Below are 19,711 nucleotides of genomic sequence, written 5' to 3'. Positions count from 1 at the left end.
TGTATGCAACATAGATTGAAGGTTTGGAAAGCTTTTTAAAAGACTTTTTTTTTTCCAGGAAAACTTTCTTTAGAGATTTATTGCCCAGCTGAAATGACGAAGCAATAAGAGGATTGCTAAATATGGGTTGTAAAAATCCAGACAAACACTAGATGTCAACAAAGAGAGTATTCTGCGTCAGGTTTTGTTATGCTCTACTGCCATCTAATGGTTATTCATTTCCTTAGGCAGCTTTATACAGATGCCCATCTAATCAGCGTCATTCTAGAATGCAAACAAACATCAAAATCCATTAAAAGAAAAAGCTAACTTATGAAAATTCTATAGCCCTATATTGCCCGCAGCCTTAACATCCTAGCCCCAGAGTCTGAGGGAAAGGCCAGACCTTCACAGATCTCTGGAAGGCCAGCAGTGTCGGTGTAGTCCCTATCTCCAGGGGGAAGAAGTTCCATGATGGGGAAGGCATGCTTCCCAGGACCCATTGAAGAGACTCAGAGGACATCCATTCTTCCATATCTGGTGGGATAGGTGTTGTGACTCAGCAGCAGTCTTCTGTGAGTCTTTTCGGGATGCAAGATTAATTATGCAGCTGGAGCTCGTTAGGGGCATATTCTGGGGATAAAAGGACGGATGGTGCCACGCCCTAGTTGCAGGAGTCAACGTTCCTTACTTTGTTCAACATTGATTGATCATCAGTCGTGGTTTATGTAAGATACACTTGGAGAAGTGCTTTGTTTTCTGTAACCCTGATTCAAGGATACACTTGGAGAAGTGCATTGCGTTGTAAGAGTTTTTGTTTGGTATTCTGTTATCTGGTCAGAGACTTTATTTATGTTATTTTTGGGCTCGCAGCCAGTTTGAGCCGAGAACTGATAAAGAGAGTTCCTTTTAAGTTGTTTGCCTGTCGTCTGTTTAACGAGCGGAGAAGGGGGGACAGAACAGATAGGTATAAACTATTGAGTTCTTCGGGTGAAGAGTAATCAGAGTCTTTCTATTTGTATTGGCTGCATCAATCCAAGGGGTGGGATGAGTTTAGCCCTGTGTCCTTCAGAGTGGAGGCCTTCTGCAGTTGAGTCAATTACTGTCCACTTTATCTACAGCTCCAGAGAAAATCCCGTAAAGAGGGGATGCTGTATTCCTTCAGAAGGTAGGAAGTGGGCTGTTACCCTGGATAGGAACTCCTGCTTCTCAACATCCTAGCCTCTGGAAAACATAATCATCCAGTTTCTGTCCACCTACACTTAAACATCTGATGGCCAATTTATTTCACCAAGTCATATATCTGAGTACAAATTTTTAATTAGACATGCTGTTTTATTATCCCATTACATATTACATATTTCCCTACCCTAAACAAATTATTAATTTATAAATTTATGATATAAATGTATAATAAATGAAATCAATATGCATGCATACATACAGTATCACCTATCCTTTTCTCAACTTGCCTTGAAGAAGTATTTTGCAAACTAGACTGGGCAAAAGATGGAATGAAAATCAATGGTGCCTATTTAAATTACTTAAGAATTTCAGAGCCAAGGTGGCGCAGTGGTTAGAGTGCAGCACTGCAGGCTACTTCAGCTGACTGCAGTTCTGCAGTTCGGCTGTTCAAATCTCACCGGCTCAAAGGTTGACTCAGCCTTCCATCCTTCCGAGGTGGGTAAAATGAGGACCCGGATTGTTGTTGGGGGCGATATGCTGACTCTGTAAACCGCTTAGAGAGGCCTGAAAGCCCTATGAAGCGGTATTTAAGTCTAACTGCTATTGCTATTGCTATGTTGTATTCTTCTTCTCACAAGACCCAGAAGAGCTACAAAGACACAAGAGTTGCTGCAGAAAGCAGAAGAAATAAACACACACACACACACATACACACACACACACACGACGTAGTAGACCGCTACATATACCTTGGCCAACGGATCTCAATGGAAGGTGATACAATAAAGAAAATTGAGCGGCCTGTGAAATGCAGTTGGAGGCATTCAGCAAGCTAACCATAATTTTCAGGAACAATTTCCCCTTTTGCCTGAAGAGAATAGTTTTCGATCCGTGTGTGATACCTGCTCTAACATTTGCTGATGAAACATGGACACTAACCTCACAATCGATACAAAAGCTACGAGTGGCACAAAGAGCCACGGAAAGATTCATGCTCAGCGTGACAAGAAAAGATAGAAAGTCCTGCAGAAGGATTACAGAACAAACAAAAGTACGCAATATCACCAAGAGAGTAAAAGAACTGATATGGAAATGGGGAATGGTCACAGAGCTATTCTCACAAAGAACAGACCTAAAACAAGAGGAATCGGCGACAAGTATTGTGGGACCAATTGGCAAAAGGAGGCTGAAAGAGGCCTTCATCCTGCAGTGGATGGACAATGGCTAAAATGGTGATATATGTTACTCTTACATTGTAAAGGCTTGTCACAGACCATAATAAAAAAATATTTGACTTGATTTACATATATTAGACTAATGAACTACTTTGGTAAATTTACTCCCTAATCTCTTGATGTGCCAGTTTTTTAAAGTGGTGTGTGTATGTGAGAGAGAGAGAGAATTACTGATGAGCACACAAAATTGCCAAGTTGACTGAACTGTTTGTTCTACACACACACATACACACACACTCTCCCCTGCGATGGGAAATATCTCTTTAAGACATGCCAATTGCTCCGCCAAGCCTCTGGCAGAAGGAGCCGAAAGTGAGAGCCGGCCTGCCTGCCTCCCAGCTGTTGATGATTAAAGAGAGAATTTGGGCCAAGCAGTTATATGGCTGAACAAGCAGCTTGCCTGCCTGAGTGCTGAGGGTGGGGAAAGGCTGGCAGGGCATCAGCTGGCGGAAGGACAGGAAGGGGGGAGTGGACGTGTGATCTCGGGAGGGGAGAGCCCTCTAGAATAATATCTTCCAGGGTGCAGATGTTATTCGGGAACAGAAACAGAAAACAAAGACTTAGTTCAATAGGGTTGCCAGCTTGTAGTAAAAGCTTCTTTCTCTGGAACGGCTCCCTGGCTACTCCCTTCAAAGTGGATTTAGTCATTGCTGCTCTGGCTGTCCTATCTAAGGGGTTATTTGGCTTGGACAGGAATTAAATCTAGATCACTGCTAGATAATAGCAAAATGAGAGAGAAGCAGCTCAGCTCTCGGGAGATGCTTCTGCGACCAGCAGAGCTGTCAGCAGATTCAGACAGTGAGGAGGTTGGGGAGGAACCTGGGCCAGTCCTGGAGGCCGGGGAAGGCTCGGACGGGGCCTCTGCATTGGAGGCAGAGAGGGGGCCAGGGCCATATGGAAGTTCTCAGCTGCCTTTGGAGTAGACAGCAGTGAGGCAGAGGAACAGCTGGAGCCTGTTCCCAGTGTGCGCATGCGCAGAGCTGCCCGAAGAAAAGAACAACTCAGAAATCAGGGTTGACTTGGGAGTAAAGTCACAGGTGGAAGGTGAATGGCCCCTCCCATAGGAAATAAAAGAGGAGCGAAAGAGGAGGGGGCTTTTGCAGGAAACAATTCGTTCGTTCATTTCAGGACTGTGAAAATCCTGGAAAATATTTGGAAAATATTTACATGGCAGCTTTCCAAGATAGATAAGGTCTGTAGTCATAGATTCACCTTTGGAAGACTGTTTACCAGGGGGTTTTGTTGAATGTGAATGAGAGGAATTCACGTTCGTTTAATAAAAGGGGTTTTGTTGGGACCAGGTCTCTGCCTTGTGCTTGTTGGGGAAGCCTAGGGGAGAATAGTCTTATGGCGGTTGAATGCACCCAAGCGAACTGAAGAAGCTTCTTGGATGAGAAGCAAAACGTTTTCAAGAAAGAAAAAAGCCAAGAAAGTCCAGGTGTCTTTTGAGGAAAGAAAAACCACCTTTGGGACGACCGTGACCTGGCTGCCTGCATTAATCTCTGCAATTCTCTTGCCAAGGTTTTCAGTAGCCGTTTGCCCCGGCCTCTTTCCTAGAGCTGAGAGGATGTGGCTGGCCCAAGGACACCAGCTGTCTTTCTGCCTAAGATGGGCCTAGAATACGCAATCTCCCAGGTTCTCGCCTGGTGCCTTAACCATTTCAGCAAAGTGGTTCTCAAATGTGTGTACTTCTATATTAGTACTGTAAATGTAAAGGCGGTACATAAATAATACCGTAAAATGTGGTGATTCCTAGAGGCCATTTCCCATAATGGAAAAGGCAATTCTGAACCACCCAGGTAGCTTTGTTAGTTGAAAGCCCAGCAATTTAATTCTGCCTAACAGTTTAAGAAAGGCATTGCAACCGACAGGTTGTAGATCAAAGAATATCAGCTGACACAGAATATGATTTCTACTGCTGACACATCGTTCTTTTCATCATTACCATTTAAGCAGGACCGAGAGAACTGGGTTTCATTTTCTAAACAATATCTTTCTTACAGATATTGATATTATATTACAGCTAAATAAATACTGGTCTGTGTTTTGTAGCTTCCGGTTGATATAATGGAGTTATAAGATTTCATATGTGTGAGTTATCTGATTAACACAAACATGATTACCGATGCATGCTTTTAAATTACAAAAAGAGGCAGAATATATGAAAACCTTTGCAGCTTCTTTTCGGCTTTAATTTGCAGTGTAGTTTAATTAAATGTCTATTGGGCAAAAACCAACGGTAACTTTTTCAGGCAAAGCTGTGAGCATTGAGTACCTGCACATTTAGCACATTTTGACTTCTATCACTGTTTTCTTTTCTTTAACGTTATCTCAAAAGCCAATGCAATAATCTACTTTTAATAATAGGAACAATATATACTGGCCTTTGGTCCCACGAGAAAGAATGTTATTTTGGCTACACATCCCCCAGTTATCTCTACCTTCCTCCTTATGTTCCCGCAGCTCCACCTGGCCTCACTGCGGCAGCCCTGTAGATGTCTCAAAATTCTTTTAGGGCTGACACAGTTAATATTAGCTGCTATATCATTAACTTCATTTTAGCAGCTATGTAGTCTTCAAACGACACTAATTTAGCAAATGGGAGCAGTACCCTGATTCTTATGATCTCTCGAAATTGTGCATGTGTTTGTATATATGTGTGTGTTTGTGTATGTGTATACTATATATGTGTGTGTGTGTTTTTGTGTTTGTGTGTGTGTGTGTATGTATATATATATATATACATACATATACATACATACATATACATACATACATATACATACATACATATACATACATACATATACATACATACATACATATACATATATTGTCTGTGTGTATGTATATCATATATGTATATATATTCACAACAGTTATAAGTACAAATATACTTTAACCTCCCCCTAAAGTTACATTATGACTTTCTTCTTTCTATAATCTAGTATATCTAATCATTAAAACCATAAGTCTTGTTTTTTTTTTCTTTTTTAGGCAAGGGGGTTCCAAACACCAATAAATGTAGATATTGCCTTTTCTCTAACCTAACAAGTCAATTCCTGATGCTTAGGAGAGACTAGTTAAAAAGATGGAATACACTCGCTGGCAGTTTTTCTTCCGAACGTAGGTCATACAATTCTTGTCATGTGAGAACAGAACTGACCATTAATATTATTAACAAGAACAAGAGTCTTAATTGTTAATAATATATACCTAGGACGCTGGCAGCAACCCGTATCAACCATTAGCACCAGTCAATGGTATTTGAGACACATCTTTAAATGTTCAGTTGACTGAGTTTCATGTTCAATGAATAAAAGAAATAATAATAAGAGGAGGAGGAGGAGGAGAAGGAGAAGAAGAAGGGGAAAAAGAGGAGGAGGGAGAGGAGAAGGAGAAGAGAAGGTGGTGGTGGAGGAGAAGATGATCATACATCTTAAGAAGGTACTTGGATGATACCTAGGACGCTGGCAGCAACCCGTATCAACCATTAGCACCAGTCAATGGTATTTGTGATGCATTTTTGAATGTTCGGTTGATTTGAGTTTCATGTTCAATGAATAAAGTATAATAAAGGGAACTATATTAGCAAAGCAAAAGAGAGGCTTCATGAGCTAGAGATTTAAATTCTGCAACGAAAAGGATCTCTGTCCTTCTATAGATATTTACTGAACAACTTTTGTGATAGCACAAAAATAATATTGATGAAACTTGATATAGGTGCGGCCTTGAGTATTGCGTGTTTCAGTTCATATTTTAGAAATCCCGCTCCCAAGGCTTTCATTCTGGAAAGAATTGCAAAGAGTATCTCTGAAAAAATGAAGAGCATTTCTTCTTCTTCTTCTTCTTCTTCTTCTTCTTCTTCTTCTTCTTCTTCTTCTTCTTCTTCTTCTTCTTCTTCTTCTTCTTCTTCTTCTTCTTCTTCTTCTTCTTCTTTTATTACCGTGATTGCAGTCTCTGATTGGCAGTTGCTTATTTGCTAGCAAGTTATGCAACTACCGTGTTCTGCAGTTCTCTGACATTCAGTGCAATATAAAGAAAACTTCATAGTTTCTCCATGGCAACCGTTGCATCATTTGGTACTCAGCCTACTTCCAAGATGCTTTTGCAAGGCCTCATAGAGGAAAGGCAGGATGACAGAAAGGCCTCTGAACACCACCTGAGAAATGGAAGGCTGTGGAAGTGTAAGGAAATCTACAAAACGTTTCTAGCCACTTCAGATTCCACCATTTTTATGGGCTTGCCACGCAAGCAGAAATAATGCAGTCCAGTCACTTTGTCGGTAAAAAGTGGTTATATACGCTTCTAGCGTGATGAGGTACATAGAAGCCTAATGTTCCCCTCAAGATTGTTGATAAAATGCCTGAAGATGACACAGAAGTCACTCATAGCAGCTATTAAAGTTAAAAGAAGTGTTTATCCATTTAAACATACAAACAGTATACTTCTGTATTTCTGAAAAAGCTTAACTTCTTTGGTGTTAGAGAAAAAAGTCCTTCATAGAAAATCACATTGTGTAGTTTTCTCAGAAGAGCTGCTGAAATGCTTTTGATAAATATTAATGCATTTTCGGACATGATTTGGAACATTATTTGCATCTATCTGGCGGCACAAGGATTTTTTGTTATAGTTTTGTTTGTTGGGATGGGGGGGGGGAATCTTCCCTCTTCCTCAAATGTAGGAAGTTTCATTCCAAGGCTTCTACAAGAATTGTAAGAGATTCAGAAGAGGCTCCCTTCAACACGTTCCACATTTCTGGTTTAAACACCTTTTAAAGAGTGTGATAACTTAAATAGAGGTTTGTGGACTAATAAAAACAAGTTGAAATTGCATGGAGTTCCTTCCTGCATTATTATAAAGGGAGCAGTCAGATAAAATTTATAACCACTCTTTAGTTATTCTCCTACATAATGTATGAATAGAACTACAGGAAAAAATACTCTGAAAATGAACACAAGGCAAAAATCAGTGTTTGGTTATCAAAAGAACGAATATGACTGAACGTTTGTATGGAACTCAATCAGTCCTACATAATATTATATGACTTTCTGTTAAAAGCTTCTTCTCCTGAACAGCCTATAGTCCAATTCTTCTTTGCGTCTCTTATTTTTTCAGCTGCTTGATTTTTGTTACCAACAGTTGAATATCGCCTGAATCGCAGCAGAAAGCTTTTAAACATAGTGAGAAAAAGCAAGTTATTTAATAGGAGCATTGGTGTAAGATAAAAATCTTACACATGGTTTCATACATGATTGCTGATTTTAGTTACTGCAACAGCAACAATAAGAAAATTAGTTTTGAAATTGGATGAAATCTAACGGAAATCATTTTGTTCAGTACAAATGACATGTCATTAGATTATTTTCCAAAATAGTAATACTTTCCTGATTTTGTTAGATATAAAATAAATGGATCACTCAAATTACTCTTCCCTTACACTGTAGTAGCATACAAAGCTTCCCAGTGTGTCATAAAAGTTTGTATGAATTGAATTCAATTTGACTGGCATTTAGGAAACGAAAAGTGGTGCTTTGAAAGCTTGTGAATCCTGTTTTCAACAAACTGTGGCCTATTTAACTGTCCTTAAATAAACAGACTAAAATATATGGTAGACAGAAATTATGCTTTTATAGTAATAGCATTAAATTGCCATTGTTGACATGCTACAGGTACACAGGAATATTTACCAGCTGTGTAAGTGTTCCTGCTGTATATTGTTTCCTAAATTATAATTTATTTATTTTTTTCGAGAGCTGTTTTGGTTATTCCAGATAATCTTTATGTTTTTTGGTGCGCTGAATCCGAAAATGACCTCCATTTTGTCACAGAACATCACGTTTCCTGACAATTTAGGTAACTATGTTAAATAAGGCAATACCTCAAAATAAATGGAAATAGACTTATAAAATTAAAGTTTTATTACAATATTTTCATGAAAATCCTTTTTTAAACTGAAATGAGCTCACCTACATAGACTAAACTCGATTCTTCTTCCTTGTGAGGCTCCTCTTGGTGCATTTACGCTTGTGAATAGCATCTGGAATGTCTCTCTGAAGCATCCAACAGTAGTCTGCCATCATTGTAATGCTCGATTTTCTCTGGTATCTTCTTTCCATCTCGTTAATGTCTTGATGGAATCATTCACCTTGTTCCTCACTCACAGCTCCCAAATTTTCAGGAAAGTAGTCAAGGTGGGACTGGAGAAATGCACTTTTAAACTCATCAGGCAACCTAAAGTTTGAAATGCTTTCAGCATTCTTCCAACAATCTTTTTGTAGCGAGGATCTTTGTTGTTGCCTAAACATTTCTGTACGACTTCTTTAAATGCAATCCACCTTTCTTTTTGAGGATCCGTCATGGTATTGACAAACTTTTGATCAACTATAAGCCTTCTAATGTCTGGTCCCTCAAACACACCTTCCTTCAATTTTGCCTCTGACAGGCATGGAAACTTGGTGACCAAGTATTTGAAGCATTCTCCATCTCTTGGAAGTGATTTTACGAATTGCTTCATCAATCCCAATTTTATGTGGAGAGGTGGTAGAAGAACTTTATGGGAAGGTACCAAAGTTTCTCAAAGAACATTTTTTTTACCGACTGTTAGCACCTTCGCTGCCAACTCTTCTTGGTCCAGTGATTTTGTCGGTCTCGACTGTCCCATAGACACAGAAAACAAGGGTATTTGGTATACCCAGCTTGTTGCCCGAGCAGCATGCACAAGACCTTCAAGTCACCACACACTTGCCAACCATGGTCTTCATATTTAAGTTTACGAAGAACCAATTCCAAGTTCTCGTAGGTTTTCTTCAAGTGTACGGAATGACCTACAGGTATGGAAGCGTAAAAACCATTGTGGAGTAAAACTACTTTGAGACTTCTTTTTGAAGAATCTATAAAAAGACACCATTGCTCTGAATCATATTGTTAAATTGACCCATCAGACCTTCAACATCGATGCAATAAACCAACTTGTCTTCCTGGGCAAAGTAAGGAATAAACTCATTTTCACGATGTCTGAACCATGAAGAGGACACTCCTGGCAACGATAAATTCCTGCTTTTCAGCCTTGATCCGAGTAACTCAGTGGCATCTTTGGGAAGATTCAAGTCTCTTACCAAATCATTCATCTCCTCCTGAGAAAACAGTTTTGGTCTTGTATCATCTTCAAAGTCAGAACTTTATTCGTCATCTGGTTCAGGTATGACTTCACCTTCATCGGAGCTAGGTATCTATTCCAAGGTAGCAGGGGGCTTGGGTACTGGTATATCTGTGCCATGGGGGATGGGATGAATTGCTGAGTGAAGATTGGGTTATGAAATGGAATGCTTCCATTTGGAATTAAACCCTTTCACATCGCATGAACAAAAGGAACAGTCATCACTATGGTTCTTTTGCTCTCGCCATATCATAGGAATCCCATAACGGAAACATTTTTTCTTACCCTTGAACCAGTTTCGGAGGTCCTCAACACACCATTTGCACACTTTATGAGGCGCCCAAACTTTATCTTGATCTCGAATTTTTAGTCCAAAGTATGCAAAGTATATTTTTTTCACAAAGTCTGTAATATTCTGCTGTTGCTTCAACACTGTATATTCACCACAGATGAAACAGAAACTGTCTGGCAAATTAATACACTTTCGCGGAGCCATAACATAACGGTTGAAGAATGACGAGCAGACATGAATTGCGATGAAAAAGTGTGAACAGTTTCTTCAGTTCAAAGTAAATGGCGGGGACTGGAAAGATATGAATCCCACCAGAACTGAACTGAACTGAACAGAAAAAGCTCCTTGGATGAGAAGTGAAACATATTCAAGAAACTCCAGTTGATGTTTGGGGGAAAAAAAGGAAGTGGGAGCTTATTTTGGGGCTCAAGTGCAAAGTATTCCAAGCTACCCCTTAGCAACTAAGAGGCCCTGTTTTACCTAGGTCAGTGTTTCTCAACCTTGGCGACTTTAAGTCCTGTGGACTTCAACGCCCAGAATCCCCCAGCCAGCGAGAGCTGGCTGGGGGATTCAGGGAGTTGAAGTCCACAGGACTTAAAGTCGCCAAGGTTGAGAAACACTGACCTAGTTGCTTTAGACAGGATTCCATATTATCCCTCCAGTTTCTTGTTTGCGACTCTTTTTTTCCTGTCACTCCTCTTTTCCGTCAGACTGAGCTCAAAGCGTAATTTTTTAAGTCCAAAATTTCCATTGCTAAGTGAGACAGTTGTTAATTGAGTTTTGCCCCATTTTACAAACTTTGCCACAGTCGTTAAATGAATCGCTGCAGTTGTTCAGTGACTAACACGGGTTGTTAAGTGGCTTCCCCATTTACTTTGCTTATCAGAAGTTCACAAAAAGTGGTCACAGACCCTGGGGACACCGCGACCGTCATAAATACGGGCCAATTGACACGTGGTCCGACTTTTGATCAGCTGACCATGGGGATGCTGCAGTGCAAGTGTGAAAATGGTCAAAAGTCACTTTTCCATGCCGTTTTCATTTTGAACCGTCATTAAATGAATGGTGGTAAGTCAAGAACTACCTGTACGAATCAGATGCTTTTGCACAGAAGCCTGTTAACATTCCTCTTTTTTTTCATGATTTTTGGCCAGCTGACTTAGTCTAGTCTGCAAGAATCCGACCTTTGCATGAGCTACACATCAGCCTTCCAGGTGTTCTATATAAGAGCAGAAAGGGGATCCTTTGTTTGATAAAATGGTAGTTCCTAAATCTGCCCTTTGGTTGAAAATCAAAGCAGATGAAAGGCCTCAGAAGGTCTTTTGAGCCTTTCCTTGCAAATCTTTTAACTTGGAACCGATTTGGAGCCTTTGGCATGAATGAAAGCTGAACGAACCTTGCAAACGTTGAGAGCTGCCGCAGAGGTGAAGAATAGAAGAATGTAGCGATAGAGAGCTAGAATGCTATAGATTTACCGGCATTTGAATGGAGCTATGTGACTTGATTTCTTTTTAATCTAAAGCTAATTTTTTCAGCCTAAGGGTTACTGTGACTAAGATTCGTGTGGATAGACTCTAGAACTGTGAGGGCAAACCTATGGCATGTGTGCCATAGGTGCCACACGGAGCCATTTGTTAGGGCACGCAAGGCGTTGTCCTGTCAGCTCCAGCACATATGCGCCTGCTGGCCAGCTGTCTTCGGCCTTCTTTTTCAGCCGTTTTTCACCTTCCGAGGCAAAAAAACCACCCAATGTGCAAACCAGAAGTTCGGGAATGGATTCCCCTCTTCGCTTTTGGCACATGATCCGAAAAAAGTTAGCCTAGAAAATTCATTTGCTTGCCACAAAGGCTCTGCCAATTACCTCCTCGAGACCTATAAGATCTCACAGATTAGGCCTCCTCCGAGTGCCATCCGCCAGGCAGTGCCGGCTGGCCACTACGTGGAGGAGAGCCTTTTCAGTAGCAGCTCCGACCCTTTGGAACGATCTCCCCGTGGAGATTCGTACCCTCACCACCCTTCAGGCCTTCCGCGCAGCCCTCAAGAGCTGGCTATCCCGTCAGGCCTGGGGGTAAAGATTATAATTCGCCCCCACCCGAATGCTGAATGAATGTTGCTTATTCTTTTAATTACGTGTTATGTTATATGTTATTGTATGTATCCCCTCCCATATAAGTTGTTAGCCGCCCTGAGTCCCCTCAGGGAAAAGGGCGGCCTATAAATAAACTTATTCTAATTCTAATTCTAATTCTAATTCTTTCATGAAGATGGAGACAGAGACTCATATTGTGTTTCTATTTTTCCTCTATTTTTTTCTTGCGTCTTGTTTGACTCTCTATTGAAACGGTTTCTTTAAGCTGCTCGCGGGAGGAAACCCAGCCTTTGAAAAATTAGTAGAGGGACTGCATTGGACCTGAAGCAGGCCTTTTTTTTCTCTTTTTTGTACTGAAGTCTTGTCGTAATCAGCAAATCCAAAGCCAGGGCCTTCGTGCTTTTTCTGGGACAAAACGCCAAGGCCCCCCAGGGTAATAATCTTAGTGGGAAACTTCCATGTGTAACTCTAGGTATGGATTGAAAGCCAGCCAATCTGGTTTTGGTTTTTCTTTTTCTTTTTTTGGTTAACAGTTGACTACAACGATGAGTTCCCTAAGGTATAACCTCGACATTTTCACTCTTTGGAAGTAAAAAAAAAGAACCCATCTTTCTATTTTACTTTTGGGAAGTAAAGAAGCAGACAGTTATTTATAGTGGTCTCTGGAGTTAATCTGATCTTCTGCAGCAGTTATCAGGGATGATGTAGGAAAAAATAGTTCAGATGACAATAGGTCACTGGAGTTGTGGTGTTTTTTTGTTTTTGTTTTTAATGAGAGAAAAATATACTTCATCCTTCTGGTTTATTGTGGGCCCATGATAAAAATAATCACAATAATGTCCAAATAGGAATCATAGGAAAACATTCTGGTGTGCAATCGTCTGTGAAAAGCACAATTACTGAAAAAAACCAGTAAAATTACCCATTCCTTTTATTTAAATCTTACATTACAACAAAGCTAACAGCTGTACTTTTCCTTTCAGTGTTACGATTCTCTTTTTTAAAAAATTGATTTTAATGGCTTAAGTAAAAGCTTGTCTGCATTTTGGGAGCCTCCGAGTACTAACCACAATCATCCATTAAACAGAATGGGATTTGATACGTTTGTTGGCCAAGGGAAACGAGGCCTATTTTTATTGCAATAAATATAAAATATGTTTTCCTTTTACCAATGGTTTCTGTTAAGGAACTGTGAAATCTTCATTACGTTTTTTGAAGAGGGTCCCTACGAATTTATTTACTTTTTGTCCTCATTTTAAAAAGAGAGAAGAGAGGCTAAAATAGTCAGTCCATGGCACTAGGCAGGAATAACTTTGCATTTCGACAATTCTTTTTTAAAAAAAGCAACCTTATTTTTCCTTTACTTCAGTTTAGTACCATTTTAAAAGTTCACTTATTTTATGGCATTTTCTGTTATTGTTATAATTCACGTGAGGAAATAAACTTCGGACTCTTCTCAGTTTAACATGTAGACAAGGACATGGGCTCATCTCTATGGAAACTCTCTGGTTTGTGTTTGCATTTAATTGTAATTGTCCAGAGCCTCTCCAAATAGATTTTATTTAAATACACATACCTGTCACTTCTTAGAAAATTCACTATATTTAACATGTTAGTCTGGTTTCTAGGTAGTTACACAATTTATGGTGCACAGTGAATTGAATAGTTTTATATAGAAAAGTTAAATCTTTTTCTCTGAAAACTTTTGAACTTCGCAAGTTTGGCACAATCTTTCCTACTGTTGCTTTCTTAAGGGTGCTAGCTGAGACCTTTAGAATAGGTTTTAGCCAGTATCAAATCTATACGAAGTAGCATTTGTTCTTGTACGTATTATTAAAAACTAGCTGCTAAAAGAAAGAAAGAAGAGATTTAGATGGCTAATCTTCCCCAATCTGATGTCTCTAGGTTGTCATGTTATTTGGAGACTATACGGCTCATAAACCAACAGATCACAAGTTTGAGAATAAATTTCATTATCATGACTTGAATCTTGAATATATAATCTGTAAAAATGGAAACCCTGGATCTAAATCTTATAGAAAGTTCTTTATATTTGCAGCTAAAATTACAACTGAAATAAAGTATATGAAGATCATAATACTAGAATAAATTATCCCAAAGATACTTTTTCACACGGTGACTGGATCTTCTTTGTTTTCCTCCTTGGAAACATCTCACTTCCCATTCATGAAGCTTCTCTTGGGTGAGAAGCAAAACATCTTCAAGGAGAAACAAAGAAAGTCCAGTTTCCTTTTGAAAAAGCATCTTTGAGACATCTGTGACCTCCGTGATTAAGAATATTCATAGTCTACAATATATTGAAAAAATATAAGTTATCAGAGCTAAAAAAAGGGCATCTTTTTATTTTATGAAACTTATAAATGATGAAAAATCCTGGTAAAACAGATTGTTAGTTTAATGTAATGATTTTTTTTTAAAAAAAATTGTTCTGTAAATAAAAGAATACATTTTATTCTTTTAGGGGGAAAAAATCACATGACTGTAGGGTGTTGCAAATGGTCTTAAATGTAGACTAGTTGCCGAGTGAGACTGCCCTGGTGGGGACCAGCTATCCAGATAACAAATAACTTTTTTGAGGGTTGTTGTAACTTCGAACAATTGCTAAGCAGTATGTCATAATTTGAGGACTACCTATATTAGGGAGACAGGGGTGGGTTCCAGCTTCTTCTACTGCCCGCTGAGGGATGTGCTTTAGGTGCTTGCGCTCTTGATGTGCAGTAGGTGAAAAAATGCTTCTGCGCATGCGCAGAAGCAAAAAACAATATGGCGGCTCCTACGGCAGTGCCTATAGAACTGGTTCAGGGGTGTGGCTGGCCGAATTACTACCTACTGGCTGAACCGGTTCGAACCAGTAGGAACCCACCTCTGTAGGAAGGGATATTAGGAAAACCTTCACAGTTTTAAGTAGGAAAATGAAGACTGAAACAAAAAAAATACATTGTTTTGTCAACCTCAGCAACTTTAAGATGTATGGACTTCAACTCCCAGAATGCCCCGTCAAACTATTTAAGAAATACCAGGTTTTTAAAAAGTGTATTATCCTCTAATCTTGTGTCTTGAAAATATCTATATTCTTGACCTTTTTCTGTCTTTTCAGAGGAAGACAGTGGTGACCTCCTCAAGACGGGGATCAGTTTTCCTGGCACGCCAGAAGAAGAGCTAGGTACAAACAATATTTTTTAGCTGAACAAAACTTGTCTTGGTCAATCATTATATGCCACCTAATGCTTCAGCTGTTTAAAAGCAACTGTGATTACATCCACTTTTTGTTTTATTTCATAATTACATGGAATAGGATTTTAATTTCAGATTCATGACCAACATGTATTTCTCACCTATTTCCTATATTCATTCTACACACCATGACCACTTCCAGCTTTTCTCACTGTGTGTGTTGGGCACAGAAAAAGCACTCAAAGCATTCAAAAACAGAGCTTTAAAACAAGGTGGCATCTCTATAAAGGTCTAGATGAATTACATTCATTGGGAAATCTCAGGAGAGAGGGCTAACTGTCCATTTTAAGGGCTGCACTTCCTTATTTAAAATTTTTGGAATGTACTGAGTTTGTGATCGAGGCTCTTTTCATACAAGGATAAAAATTCACACATTGACATAAGAAAAATTATTTTATCTCATACATACATGAGTGGTAGGTATGTGTAAAATACACACACACATACACACACACACACACACACACATATATATATATATAGAGAGAGAGAAATGCATACATTTATAAATATAATACATATTATATGTATATACTGTATATATATATATATATATATATATATATATATATATATATATATATATATATATATATATATGTACGTATATACAGTATGTGTGTGTACATATATACAGAGACATATGTTAATTGTTTATTAATATTTTAACATCACTGCAATTTATTCCGTTTAATAAGAATATTAAATATCCCCACAGCAATGCAGCTAAAATGTCCACAGTAAGAAATAAAATTAAAAAAACAAAAACAAAACAAAGGCCCGTGTCATACAGATGAAGTATAGTGGAACTGCACAATATCCAACACTAAGCATAGATGGGATCCCATCTCTTTCCAAATGGTCTGGAAGCCTTGTATTTATAATAATTTCCAGAGAAGAGCAAGTCCGATCATGATGAACCATTTCATTTTATAAGTCTTGTTAAGAAATTAGATGGTTTTCGTCTGTCTTCAGAAGGCAGTTCCTGAAAGTACTTAGAATCCATGTAGAATTTAATAGATTAAGGCCAAACTCTAATGGCACTCAGAAGTCAATGAAAAGTGGAGGAGAGTCCTATAGCTGGCATCTTCATGGCAATGAGCACCAGTCAGTGTGTCTCTGCCTTTTACATTAATTGCAGCATCTGAATGATCTTCTACTGCCTTGTAAACGGATTGCAGTATCCAAACAAGATTTTGTGAAGGCATAAATTATTCCAAGGTGCTTCTGCACCAGGTATGGCCACAACTGAGGCAGCAGAGAGAGCTTCGCAAAGGATCCTTGGCCATAGTCTCAATTTGGCCAACCAACAAAAGAGGCTTGTCCAGGAAGAACTCTGCGTTCCAGAGCTACTTCTGTGCCATCTCGTGAAGAGATAACATTAGAGATGATGAGGCATTTTGGGGCACAAACTACGGCTCCATCTTGCTTGCTTTAGCCTGCTTCATCCTACTTAGGCCTCAACATTTTCAGACACTGGGACGACATTGACGACATGTCTTGCATAGTTTGGGTAGCAATTTAGATTTGAATGACATCATACTGCTGATACCATGAAACAACACAGGTTCTGTTATATCCTGGGGTGTGGCATGAAAGCAACACAGCCAGATAACAGGTCTAACTCTCCTTTATTGCTCCAACTTTGCCCCCAATGTCTCCACATTTACTACGAGTCCTGGAGCAAAGCTCTCACACACACCTTCAACAGCCTCTGGCTGTGAGTGGTCCAGTAAGCAAGGGGAGCGAAACAGTAACCAGAGCCAGACGTTCAGTGAAGCAGGCAAACCGGGCAAACACAGTAATCTCCAGACATCCGCAAGTGCAAATGAGGCTCCACAAATTCAATGCTTCTTCCCAACCAATGCCCCTCCCACCAGCATTTCCTTACCTCTCAGTACTCAGGTGTGCCTTATGAAGGGGGCGGGGCACTCTCCTCCCTCGTAGCCAGTTCAGTCTGTGTTGTTCTCACCTTCTCTCTTGTCTTCGTGCTCTAGAATCAGGAGGGGGTGGTCCTTGCTCATCTCCTGAGCTCTGTCTCTTGTTCATCTTGCCCCTGTTCCTCCCTGTCTACAAGCTGTTCTAATCCTGAAATGCCTTGGCCTGACTAGCTCTGCCCTTCCCCAGTTTCCTCCAAAGCCAACGGAACCACCCCCTTTATCTCTATCATCTCCTGTTCCAGCTCATCTTCCACCACAGATTCAGGCTCTGAAAGGGGCATAAGAGGATCTCCATTACCTTTCCCACCCCAACCATGGGCCCTATCGAAACCATGAACTCCAGAACTCTCCTTGATCGAGTTCCTAACACCAAAAAGCAAAGGGACCCAGAGACCCAGAAATCAGATTCAGAAGTTTAGGTAGGAACCCAACAGTGAAACCTGGTCACCAGAAAGATCCCTACATTTTTCATATTGCCCAGCAATGTTCCCTCTAAGCTGCGCGGCTGCGCAGTCGCATACGTCACAAGAAATCTCCACTGCCGCGCAGGCGGGACAAGAGGGAAAACATCAAAGAAATGGTGGAATGAACAGAATGAGGGGAAAAGGGGGGACAGAAGGAAAGGGAAATGAAGGGCAAAAGGGAAAACAAGTTTTATTTCGGTTAAACATGAAATAGAAGCGTTAAATGTGTCCCACTCCCAGTTGCCCGTAGCAAGTTGTCCACTTCCCACCTTGTAAGGCCGGACCTCCCACCTAAAAAAGGAAGGTAGAAGGAGGCTTATTGTACATGTGGACTTGATAAGTGAAAGGAAGGGAGGGAGGTAACTCAGCAGAACAGAAAACCAGAGCCAGGAATTTGAAAAGAAATAGAAACACGGGGTTTGGGTGGGTGGGAGAGGTAAGGAATTTCATGTCTGTGACAGATGTTGTCATTCAAGCAAAATCAATTTGAAATAGCCAAAAGGTTAATTGTTTCTATTCAGACAAAGGTATCCCTGTGTTTAACCTTTAACTATAATCAGTGGAATATAAAAATACCTAATCTAGGCTAGACCAATTCCAAAGAAACGTATGATGTATAAAATACTGTTTTTTGACCATAATTTACTCAAGCAAGGATTCTAGTTAACACCTTCTGTCATCTTTGTCACTCATTGTGTAGATATTTGGGCGGGGAGGGTGGAGAGTAGGTGAAAGAGAATCATGTGGCGTAAACTCTCTTCACCTTCTGCCTTGTGTTCATGGAAAATATGCAGTCAAGGCAATATTGACTACTTAGCTTCCTGGCCAATCATGTTTCAGTTTCATAGAAACTGATAAATGTGTTGAATTGGATAGTTATATCCTGAAGTGAACACTTACACTGGGTCTTCTGCTTTGAATGAATAATGAGGACACATAATTTCACCCTGATTCTGTTTTATTCTCCTTCCTCTTTGTTCTTTTACAGTTAGAAGCCTGTAAGAAAAGTGAACTGTTCCAGGTGTTTTCCATTTTATAACAAGTTGGGAAATAATTATAGAACGCTGCATAAATTTAGCACTTTTATACTCACAAACATGTTAGTTTAACCTGCACATTACCGCTAGGTAAACATTATTTAAAACAAAATGATTGAATTTCTAATATACCATATGATGATTAAATTTACATGTTAATTTATTTAAAGCATTTGTATATTCTTTCCACCACAAATATTTTTCACAAAGGGATTTGCAATGCAAATTAAAAGTACCTACTATCACGTACTTATTTCTTCCCAAACTAATTGTGCAAAATGTTTTGATTTTTTCTAACATTCAGATAATTTAAAGGAGCTCTTACACAGAACCTGCCAATATGAATAATTTAATTAGCAGACTTTCCTATTTATTCTGTTCACAAAATTAAATTCTAACAAATTGCCTTACACTAATGGGAAGGAAAGAAGAAAAAATGTATGTGGAGCCGAGGTGGCGGAGTGGTTAAATGTAGCACTGCAGGCTACTTCAGCTGACTGCAGTTCTGCAGTTCGGCTGTTCAAATCTCACCGGCTCAGGGTTGACTCAGCCTTCCATCCTTCCGAGGTGGGTGAAATGAGGACCCGGATTGTTGTTGGGGGCAATATGCTGACTCTGTAAACCGCTTAGAGAGGGCTGAAAGCCCTATGAAGCGGTATATAAGTCTAACTGCTATTGCTATCAGCAAGATAACTATTGTAAAAATAGGAGGAGGAGTAAGCAATGTAAAAACAATGTAAAAAAGATGCAACTCAGCATCTTAATTTTAAATGATTATTTGTACGATTGTTTTGAAGACAAATAACTAAAGCCAAGAGGAAAAGGCTGTAGGTGTGATTAATTATGTGCGATCTAGTTGGTGTCGACTCTCAGCAACCACATAGACTTTCTCCAGCCTCCTTCAGGTCCCCAAATGGTGCCCCCTTCACCATTGTAATTGAGCCCATTCATTTTGCTGATGATCTTTTCTTTTTTCCTTTCCACCTTTCTCAACAAATGGACTTTTCAAGAGAACAAGTGTATGCAAAATATTATTTCTGCCTCTAGTGAGAACTCTAGGTTGATTTATTCTAGGA

At 39.6% G+C, this 19,711-nt stretch overlaps 1 protein-coding gene across 1 annotated transcript in view; it reads left to right on the top strand.

Annotated features, from left to right (window-relative positions):
* The window catches only part of DLGAP2 (DLG associated protein 2), a 313,806-nt gene that overhangs the window by 190,822 nt on the left and 103,273 nt on the right, over window positions 1-19,711 (top strand). The window contains exon 4 of the mRNA XM_087718987.1: window positions 15,058-15,123. The gene's annotated coding sequence lies outside the window, so the exon portion shown is untranslated. The remainder of the gene's footprint in view (window positions 1-15,057; window positions 15,124-19,711) is intronic.

Source organism: Thamnophis sirtalis, unplaced genomic scaffold (genome assembly GCF_051295495.1).
Source record: "Thamnophis sirtalis isolate CommonGarterSnake01/CBP01778 unplaced genomic scaffold, rThaSir2_p1.2 scaffold_6, whole genome shotgun sequence".
Taxonomy (NCBI): domain Eukaryota; kingdom Metazoa; phylum Chordata; class Lepidosauria; order Squamata; family Natricidae; genus Thamnophis; species Thamnophis sirtalis.
Note: the sequence above shows the minus strand (reverse complement) of the source record. Positions and strands in the feature narration are given on the sequence as shown.